Source organism: Ahaetulla prasina, chromosome 3 (assembly GCF_028640845.1).
Source record: "Ahaetulla prasina isolate Xishuangbanna chromosome 3, ASM2864084v1, whole genome shotgun sequence".
Classification (NCBI taxonomy): Eukaryota; Metazoa; Chordata; class Lepidosauria; order Squamata; family Colubridae; genus Ahaetulla; species Ahaetulla prasina.
This window is the reverse complement of record NC_080541.1, coordinates 21,197,435-21,206,583: the sequence shown is the minus strand read 5'-3', so window position 1 is coordinate 21,206,583 and position 9,149 is coordinate 21,197,435.

The window sequence follows — 9,149 nt, the reverse complement described above, 5'->3', positions numbered from 1 at the left end:
TTTGCAGAGCGGCCCAACCTTCCGCCGAAAATTCAAATCGGCCAATCAAAGCGGAACCGGAAAGGCGGCCCGCGATTGGTTCAAACAAGAAAGGCGCGAAGTCTAACCAAACGACTGTCATTATAGGCCGCGCCTCAACCAAAGTGGAAAAGAAGATTTTCACAAAGCCCAAGATCGAGGGAGTACGGTGCAGGCTTGAAGTGGACACGGGATCAGCGATCACCATCATGTCCTGGGACACCCTGGCGAAGTCGCTGCCGTCCGTCGCGAAGCGCCATCTGCAAGCACAGCGGCTACGAGTGCACGACTACCAGGGGAATCGCATCCCTGTTCGAGGGACCACCTCCGTCCGAGTCGAGTACGGCCCTCACAAAAAGACCCTGCCCATCACGATCGTCGAAGGAACTCTGCCCAGTCTGTTGGGACTAGACTGGTTTCGTGCCCTGGGCATGGGAGTGACTGGCATCTACAGAAGTGACTGCAATTTGAAAGACATTCTCTTTAACGAGTTCAAGATGTCTTCAAGGACTGCCTGGGCAAGTACAAGGGGACCCCTATTTCCTTCAACTTAGACCCCAGGTAGCCCCCATTAGGCTTAAGGCGAGGAGAGTCCTTTGCCCTAAAACCAAAATTGATAAGGAGCTGGACAAGCTCATAAATCAGGGGTTTTGGTGCCAGTCGATCACGCAAAGTGGGAGACGCCAATCGTCACCCCATCAAATCGGACGGGTCAATTAGAATTTGCGCTGACTACAAGGCGACGCTTAACAAAGCCTTACAGAAAAGCGCGTGCCGGTTCCGTGGTGCAACATTTATTGCACTCCTTGGGGCAAGGGCAAGTCTTTGCAAAGTTAGACTTGGCCCAAGCCTACCAACAACTGCCAGTAGACGCCCGCACAGCGAAGCCCAAACGATTGTGACGCACAGGGGGCATTCAAGTGCACCCGATTGCAATTTGGGGTTAGTGTGGCACCAGGGCTGTTCCAAAACCTGATGGAACGACTACTGCAAGGGCTCCCAGGGTAGTTCCTACTTGATGATGTCCTAATTTCAGGGAAAACATGGAGGAATTGGGGAGGCGGTTAAGAAAGGTCTTGAGCATTTTCCGGACAGCGGATTAAAAGTCAAGACAAATAAATGTCAGATAGGGGTCGAATCGGTCGATTTCTTGGGCTACCGGATAGACAAGAAAGGAATTCACCCTACTGAGAGCAAAGTTAAGGCAATTAGGAAGGCTCCAGCGCCCAAAAACAAAGCAGAGCTGCAGGCATTCCTGGGATTGGTTAATTTTAACGCGGTCTTTTAAAGAACAAAGCAACTGCTATGGAACCGCTGCATAGGCTCTTAGGGAAAAATACTGTTTGGTCTTGGGGAAAGTCAGAAAATAGGGCTTTTGAAGCAGTAAAGAACCTGCTCTCAAGTGATAGCCTGCTCATCCAATATCACGACTCACTACCCCTAGTGCTGGTTTGCGATCGTCCCCTTATGGGGTCGGGGCTGTACTCAGCCATAGACTTCCAAACGGCACAGAAGCCCCTATAGCGTTCTACTCTAGAACGATGTCCTCCCCAGAGAGGAACTACAGCCAATTAGACAAAGAAGCATTAGCCATTGTATCAGGGGTCAAAAAATTCCATGAGTATGTCTTTGGGCGGAATTTTGAAATCGTGACTGACCACAGACCGTTACTGGGATTACTGGCTGGCGACCGCCAACGCCTGTGGCACTTTCGCCACGCTTGACTCGATGGACTATATTTTAGCCGCTTACTCATACAAGCTGCAGCATCGACCGGGAAAGAAGTGGGGCATGCAGACGCATTGAGCCGATGCCCACTGCCAGGGCGATCAAGACCCCACTCCGGGACACCCATCCTCCTTATTGACTCGTTGGACTCTGGCCCAGTCACATCAAAGGAAGTGGCTCGGCATCATACCGGGACATTGTGTTAAGGACTGTACTCGGTTGGGTACAGAGAGGTGGCCCGCTGCGCGGTAACGGTTCAAAGAATTTGTTAAGAAACGTGATGAGCTCTCGGCTCAAGGGGTGCCTGTTATGGGGTGATCGTGTAATAATTCCTGTTAAGTTAAGGGCAAGGTATTGGACCTCCTCCACGAGGGTCACCCAGGCATCGTAAGGATGAAGGGGTTAGCTAGAAGCTATGTATGGTGGCCACTCATGGACGCAGAGATTGCTGAGGGGGTAGGGAAATGCCAAGCTTGCCAAGAGTCCAGACCGCTACCCCAACAGCCCCAGTCAGAGAATGGGAAAAGCCCCAAGGGCCTTGGTCAAGAATCCACATTGACTTTGCTGGCCCCTTTCACGGCCAAACGTTCCTAGTGGTGGTGGACGCATTTTCCAAATGGTTAGAGATCATACTTATGAAGTCCACCACAGCCGAAGCAGTAATCGCAACCCTCGCCACCTATTCGCAACTCACGGGTTGCCGGACACTCTGGTGTCCGACAATGGGCCCCAATTCACGGCAGCCCAGTTTGAAGAGTACCTGGCAGAGGAAGGCATCCGACATGCCCTCTCTGCACCTTTCCACCCTGCGTCGAATGGCCTTGCAGAGCGTTCCGTCCGGAGCGCTAAGGAGGCATTGTCCAGGCTCAAGCCAGGTGACTGGCAAACAAAATAGACTTTTCCTAGCCGTCCAGCACAGAACCCCAAGCACAGCCACGGAAAAGCCCAGCCGAATTGCTAATGGGACGAAACTCCGGTGCCCACTTGACGTTTGAACCCCATTACACACCCGAGGGTTACAAGGGGAGCTAGAAAAACAAGGAAATGAGCATAGGCGACCGGGTGTGGGCCCGAAACTATGGGGACGGCCCGAGTTGGGTCGCGGACAAGTAACAAAAGTAACAGGGCCAAAATCGACGTGGTAGAGCTACCAGACAACCGAATGTGGCGGCGCCACATAGATCAGTTAAGGAAACGAATAACTGACCAAACCAAACCAACAGAGACAGGTAATGACCAATACCACTTTGAATCCACAGCTGACAATGACCCGGGAGGCGCAAGACTTAGCTGAGGTCCCAGAGTTCCAGCGACGCCATCAGGTCCCCGAGGGAAACAGCAAGGAAAATTCCAAAATTAATCCAAGGCCGGATGGCCAAGAAAAAGAGTCGGCCAATAATCCAGAGCCCGATGGCCTAGAGAAAGAGCTGGGAGGAGAAAACAGCCCCTCCGACCAGCTCAAAACACCACCCAGAACTGAACCGCGCAGGTCAGAAAGAACTAGGAGACGCCCAGGTTATTTGCGTGACTACGTCGAAAAATAACATGTGAATAAATATGTAAATAAGACCAAGTGTTTTCTGGGAGGGGAGGAGTGTTATGTATTAACAGTTGTGCCTTTAAATATTTGAGCGGGAAATCAGCACGTTGCTGATTGGACGAAGCCTCCAGCAGAACTGTATAAAAGGAGAGGTTTTTGCCCCAGCCTGTTGCTGGGTTCACCCTATATTAAAGAGCTGTTGTCACTACCCTGGTCTCCAGCCTCGTTACTTCCCGAACTTAACATCTGCTTTAAACCAACAATATCTTAGCCATAGCTTTCTATGTTGACTGCTACTCCGACAATCTTCCGGTTGCTTTTGAGAGGGCTTGCTTTATTTCCTGTCTTTATTTTTTTATTTTTAGTTTTCAGGATTTATTTTTACTTTACTTCATGGCTTGAGCAAAAGGTGCTTTTGTTAGTCCTTTTTCAGAGTCAAAAATGCCTATACTATACCTTATAAAATGTGTCAGCTAGAAAAGATGCCAACAAATTCCTTCTGTTTTTTTGCTACCATAGACTGTTCTCACACAAGAATGGCTTGAACAGGGTCAAAGCTTAGCTTTGCTTAGGCTACTCTAATCTGTTTTTGTGCCTGTAGGCCAGAAGAGAAGATGAATCACAAAATAATAACACACTGCAAGATTCAGACAAAACAAGAAACCCGGTGAAGGAAGCTAACTGTGATCAAGGTCTTTTGCCTTACTCCTCTCCTATGCAAGATCATGGCCATTGTGTATGTTAACAAGGCAACATTCAACACAAGAAATGATAAAATTTGTATGTGGTGGTTTGGCTGTGGTGAAATCCAATTTTTTTTTACTACCAGTTCTGTGGGCGTGGCTTGGTGGGCGTGGCAGGGGAAGGATACTGCAAAATCTCCATTCCCTCCCCACACCTGAGGGAAGGATATTGCAAAATCTCCATTCCCACCCCATTCTGGGCCAGAGGTAGTATTTGCCAGTTCTCCGAACTACTCAAAATTTCCGCTGCCAGTTCTCCAGAACCTGTCAGAACCTGCTGGATTTCATCCCTGGTTGTTTGGTTTCAAAGTCATTAGAGGGATCTTGTTTGAGAAGCTACTTGAATGACTTTTACAGTTAGTCCTCAACTTACAACTGCGATCGAGCCTGTAATTTCAGTCATGATGGTCATAAAGTGGGTCACCATGTAACCACGTCCAATTTTGCAACCATTTTGCAGTGGTGAACCCTGAGGCCATGAAGCAAACTCATTGTCCCTCATGGAGTGTTTCTTGCCAGGACTTGGATATACAGTAAAGCTAGTTTCTGGCAAAAACAAATTGTGGCCACATGAATGCAGGATGCTGCAAACAGCTGTAAATACAAGGCAGTTTCTAAGCTCCCAAAAATGCACTCAATTTTCCAGGCTCCGTCCTAACCTTAGACTCTAAGAAATCAGTTGTTAGTTGAGGGCTACCTGTATCACAAATTGAGGAAATGACGCACCAGCTGCATCCCTACCTGGACTGCTTAAACTAATCTCAGCAATCCATTTTCTAAAAACCTCATGACTGGATTACTCCTAGAGAGTATTTTTACAGAGGCTACTATTAGCCTCATTCAGAAGCTGCAACTGGATGGAATACAGCCATCTGATCACTGGGGCAGGGCTAAATGGCACTATGTAACACCAGTGCAAGTAGTCCTTGATGGTGATTCATTCAGTGACTGTTTGAAGTTACAATGACACTGAAAAAGGTGACTTCGGACCGGTTTTCACATTTACGATAATTGCTGCAACCCCATGGTCATGTGGTCAAAATTCACATGCTTGGCAACTGGCATGTCCTTATGACAGTTGCTCTGTCCCAGAGTCATGTGATCACCATTTGTAACCTTCCCAGATGGCTTCAATGAAGTCAATTGGGAGAAGCCAGGTTCACTTAACAGCTGCAGTGATTTGCTTAATAACTGTGGCAATGAAGATCGTAAAATGGAGCAAGACCGACTTAAAACTTCCTTGCCTAGCAATGGAAATTTTAGCTTCAACTGTGGTTATAAGTCAAGGACTACCTGTACAGGAAGCTGCACTGGCCAGCTCCCAGTTTGTAGTGGTCTAATTGGCCTATGGCAATGACCTTGAGAGATAGGAGGAAGAGCCGCAGCTGAATCCTTAGAAGAAATGGAAACATGGCAAATATCTCAGAAGAGATCCTCCCAGTGGTGGGATTCAGCCAGTTTGGGCCTATTCGGGAAAACCAGTTGTTAAATTGCTGGCTGGCTCCGCCCCTTCCAGGAGTCCCCAAGTGCCCCATTTTGATTTCCAGATAAGTGCAAGTAGGCCCACAAGGCCCAAAACGGGGTGCAGGGGAGTGTTGTGTGGGCTCCCCCAGCCTGTTTTTGCTCCCAGGAGGCCAAGTGCTGCCTGTCACATCCCCTGGCCATGCCCACCATGGCCACGCCCACCCAGCCGGTCATTAGGGCAGAGAACCAGATAAATTCTTTGAATCCCACCACCGGATCCTCACTAGTTTCTTGGACTGTAAAGGGGGTGTGTGTGGTGGGGGGAGAGATGGACTTTCAGACCTGCAAGATTATTAGTGTGACCTTACAATAAAGATAGAACTAGTGCTGGTGGCTGTGGGCTTTTCATCTAACCTATCTTGCAAGGCTGACATGGTTTAAGGTTTATCTTCCATTTATGGAGCAAGTGGAACCGGTTGCTCAGGCTTCGGGTTTTTATTAGACCCGCTTCCCAATGTCACCTAAGCTCAGAGGGAAATGCCCTGCTCTTGGCCTGTAGTTGGATCAGTCTTGCAGTGGGATGATTAAAAGCAGAGCCTTGTCGATGATAGATTGCAACACTTCAGTTCAGGAGCTGCCTGAGAGAGACACAATCTCGCTTCAAATGACAAGTGAGGTTTTTATTCATTCACACGTTTGCACGGTAGCTAAGTGCTCTGTTACAGGACATAACTGTAGACTGTTCTTTATTTTAATGAACCTTATTTCATTTCCGTAAGCCTTTTATGGACACAGCAAGACAGCAATCTTCACGGTTTCCTTCCAGAGCATTTTCATGCTTCTTTTGTAAGATGCTCTGGGCTCGTCAGAAGGAAAAGCAGTTGAAAAAGATAAAAAAAAAATGTTTACTTGTTTACTGATTTACTGTAATCCTTATATTTCAAAAATTGACAGTAACTGTTGTGGTCTGCCAGCAGCCTGTGGAGCTGGCAGCGGAATCGGACAGTGAGGAGGCTGGGGAGGACAATGGGCCAGTCCTGGAGTCAGGGGAAGGCCCGGACGAGGGCTCTGCATCAGAAGTAGAGATGGGGCCAGGGCTATCTGGGAGCAATGTGTGGATTCCAGAGCCTCCAGAGACAGACAGCAGAGAGGCAGAGGAACAGGAGGACCCTGTTCTTAGTGCACGCATGTGAAGAGCTGCCAAAGGCAAGAGCAGCTGAAGCAAAAAAGATGACTCGGGAGTAAGGCCAGGAGATGATTGGCCCCTCCCATAAGGCTCAAACCAGCAGCAAAGGCTCTACAAAACAACGTTGCTACAATTGGTTCTTGTCTCCTGTTTCTGAAAGTCCTGAGGTTCTTGCCAAGAAAAACCTTTGGCAAAGTGCCAAAGAAGACAAAAGTTTGGGATAAGGCCGAAGGACTTTTTATGAAGGATTTGTTTGGGACAAAATTTGGACTAAGCTGAGAATGAAGTAATTCTCAGCTGTTCTAATAAAAGATGTTTGTTTAGGACCAGTGCTGAAATCCATTTTTTTTACTATCGGTTCTGTGAGTGTGGCTTGGTGAGCGTGGCAGGGGAAGGGTACTGCAAAATCTCCATTCCCACCCCATTCTGGGGCCAGCCAGAGGTGGTATTTGCCAGTTCTCCGAACTACTCAAAATTTCTGCTACCGGTTCTCCAGAACTTGTCAGAACCTGCTAGATTTCACCCCTGGTTTAGGACTGATTCTCTCTGGTAATAACTACTTGGGCCTAGGTCACAACAGTAATGTTCAAAATCATACTCCTACTCTTCAAGTGCTCGTAGGGCCTTATGAATTCCCAAAGGCAGCAGAATTCAAAAGGCGAAACAGCCATAGAAAAAAGCCCCTTTCCAATTCCTTCCTACCCTTAACTTGGCAAGGGGAAAAAACCCAGCACATCCTCTCCTGAGTAAGTGACTGTCAGGCTTTTGAGGTAATCCAGACAAGGAGCAAAACTATGAGTATAAAACTACCTTTATTATAATGTTACAGTAACACAATCTTGCAAATCTGAAAAGCATTTCTTCCCTTCTGTTAATAGGTGGGGATGGCCTTGGCAGTCTGTGTGAAGAGACATTGCCAAGGGAACAGCCAGATAAGGGACAGCATAGCTTGTAGCTGGATAGTAGGCTGGGCAAGAGGCTCAGAAGAGACCCTCCCTAACTTTTTGGAGCCTGTAAAGGAAATGGGGGAGAGGAGAAACATAACTTTCAGATTTGCAAGTTTTTGCCAGTGTAACTTTACAATAAAGTAAGATGATCTGTGTTTCTTATCTGCTATGTCCTGCTTCAGTCTTGTTTATCTGACTGTTCCCTTGGCAGAATCTCTTTGCCCAGTCTTCCAAGGTCATTCTCACATGCCATTATACCTCCTTTACATTTACCTTCCAGAAACCCGGGATGGGTCTATTCTGAAATCCCAGAGGTGTTTTTTCCAAAGGCAACTTGGTTTTTTGGAAGTGTTTCATTTCTCATCCAAGCAGCCACTTTTTTTTTACATATATTTCACACATATTACATTTAAAAAGAACATTTGGTAACTTTGGAAGGATAATTTAATGCTCCTTTAATATTGCAAGGAGAAAGAAAAACATTAACATAGCAAAGCCATTAGTAAAAGGATGATATTATCTATTATTTATCATATTATGTATAGATAAGAATGAAATAGTATTTGATACATAGAATGTGACACTGATAAGTCCATCTTAATATGCTATTCCTGGTATGTGATGTTTTGTATACATACAGAGAAAGAAGCTCTCTTGTAATCTTTGACTTTTAGGCTTGCTGTCAAACATCAGCCATAATACTAATGACTGTTTTGAACAATATGCAGGTTGTATTACACGAATGGTTATTTTATATGTGAAATTATGAATGAAATATTTCCGCACCTATATTGGTTCTCACTGTCAGAAAGTTTCTTCTTAGTTTTAGGTTGCTTCTCTCTTTGTTCAGTTTCCATCCATTGCTTCTTGTTTTGCCTTCTGGTGCTTTAGAAAACACATTGCCTCCCCTTCTTTCTGGCAGCCCCTTAAAAGCCTGTTCCCTATCACACTCTTGGGCAAAGCATGTGAGCCATTTCCTCCTTTCAGTGGTCCATGAAAGTGCATCTATAGTATGTAGATAATAAAGTTGAAAAAAGGTGAACATCATTTTTACAGAACTATAGATACATTGAGGCTGGTGTGACAATGAATAGCTGGGAGGGGAGGGGCTAGGTGAGGTACCCCTTGACATGAGTGAAATTGAGTTGGCCGTGCCTACCCAGTCACATGACCATCAAGCCACACCCACAAAATAAGCCATGCCCACAGAACCGGTAGTAAAAAAAATTAGAACCCATCCCTGCACTTCATCCAGCATTTTTTAATTACTGAAAAGCTCATTTAAGCCTATTTAGTTAATATAGTATAAATCAGTGTTTCTCAACTATGGTGATTTTAAGACCTGTGGACTTCAACTCCCAGAATTCCCCAGCTAGCTGGACTTGCTGAGGAATCCTGGGAGTTGAAGTCCACAGATCTTAAAGTTGCCAAGGTTGAGAAACACTGGTATAAATTGACATCATGCTGTGATTTTAAAGCTATATAGTAAAGCACTTTACTCTTTTAAAAACCAATAAAAGCCT